Consider the following 1,649-nt stretch of genomic DNA (forward strand, 5'->3'; position numbering starts at 1 on the left):
ACTGAACCATCTCACCAGCCAAAGGATGGCTGTCCTGAAAGTAAGATCTTCATGTAAAGCATTTACAAAGGGAGAAAGCAGACACGCCAGTCAAGGCCCCTTTGACTCAGTCGTCTATCAGTAGTGTGTTTGGAATGTCACCTGTAACTGGTGATTGAGGGCTGAGAACCAGTCTGTGTCACCTTGACCAGCCCTGGTGGAGTTTACCATCGAGCATGAAGACAGACTATCGGGTGAAAATTTCCAGCTTCCTGTGGCAGGTTAAGATGAGAAGCTCTGAGACTCAGAGGAGGAGCGCAGACCCTGCCCAAGGAAGGATGCAGCCACATTGGGCCATCTCCGTCTAGAGGAGTCAAGGCAAGGGCACAGGTAAGCAGAAGGCTTACCGTGGGGTCACTTGACAGTCTGGCCAAGTGGTCTTGACTTTAGAGAGTGAGGGAAGGCCCCTGGGTGGAAGGAATGGAAGACCAGACAAAATTATTAAAGAACACTATGGTCTTAGTTCATGGAGGTGGGCCCCCTGCATGCTGAACCTCTGCAAATAAAACACTCTTTGCTATCGCATACTCTTTGAGTCTGGGGTCGGGAGATCCGATGTCCAATCACCTCTTCCAACTCAGCTGTTTGTGACAGTTCTCGGTAAAGCACAGGCTATGGCCAGAAGAACCTCATCCCTTCAGTACACACATAACACGCGTGCTGTGCCCCGTGATATGCACAGATGCTTATAAATGTCTATAGTTTAATGGTAGATGTTGTTCTTATTTTTAGCCTTTGGTTGCGATCATTAGACTATTAATACCAAAGAAGACACTTTCGATGTGGGATGCGCTCTTGTTCTTCCAGATGGAGACGGCTGCTGCGTGGCAGGTGTTTACATTTGTCGTGGAAGTCTGATCTCTCTGTCCGTTTCTCTTTGCCAGAGTCTGCCTCACAATCTTTCCGGGGCCTGCCTGGGATGAATGCCACTTTCTTCATTTGCATCACGCAGAACATAAAACTACACCAGAGAAAAAGGTTATTTGACTCAAACATCTTAGCTGAGCACAAAGGCCAGCCATGCTTACTCAACTCAGACAGGTCCTTTGTTCAGTGACAGGTAGCTTACCCCGCTCCCGCCCCCCACAGCTGCCTGAGTTAAGATCTCTCATGGGTGGCTGGGGATGGTGGCATACATCTTTAATCCAGAAGAGCCAGGGCCACACAAAAAAACCCTGTCACAAAACAAAAATACAGAAACAAAAGAGGTTCTTAAAGGCCATCTCCTTGTGGCTCGCCTCACAGTGCCAACCTGGCAGGTCTAACCTGACCACTGCCCTAAGAGAACAACTGTGTGCTCCATTAGGTCACAGATACACTGAGAGAACTCCATCTTTGCAGGGTTCCTGAAGAGATTTTCCATCAAGTGTGGGTGAAGACAGTGGCTGGGGATGCGTGTTTGCTTTTGTGTACGCTGTTAGCTAACAGGCGATTCCACTAGACTCCTATCAGGGACCTAGCAATGGCTATTGGGCTACGTCATCACCTGCTGCCAGGTGCGCTAGGTTACGGGCTGCATATAAAAGGACTGCCAGCCACCCTACCCCATCTCTCCCTCTTTCTTCTCTCCTCTCCTCTCCTCTCCTCTCCTCCCCTCTCCTCTCCCCTCC

General features: G+C 49.5%; 1 long non-coding RNA gene across 1 annotated transcript in view; it reads right to left on the reverse strand.

Moving 5' to 3' along the window:
- Positions 1-722: 722 nt before the first annotated feature.
- The window catches only part of LOC116075359, a 3,721-nt gene continuing 2,794 nt past the window's right edge, over positions 723-1,649 (reverse strand). The window contains exon 2 of the long non-coding RNA XR_004112538.1: positions 723-1,000. This is a non-coding gene — a long non-coding RNA (uncharacterized LOC116075359). The remainder of the gene's footprint in view (positions 1,001-1,649) is intronic.

This window comes from Mastomys coucha, unplaced genomic scaffold (assembly GCF_008632895.1).
Source record: "Mastomys coucha isolate ucsf_1 unplaced genomic scaffold, UCSF_Mcou_1 pScaffold3, whole genome shotgun sequence".
Classification (NCBI taxonomy): Eukaryota; Metazoa; Chordata; class Mammalia; order Rodentia; family Muridae; genus Mastomys; species Mastomys coucha.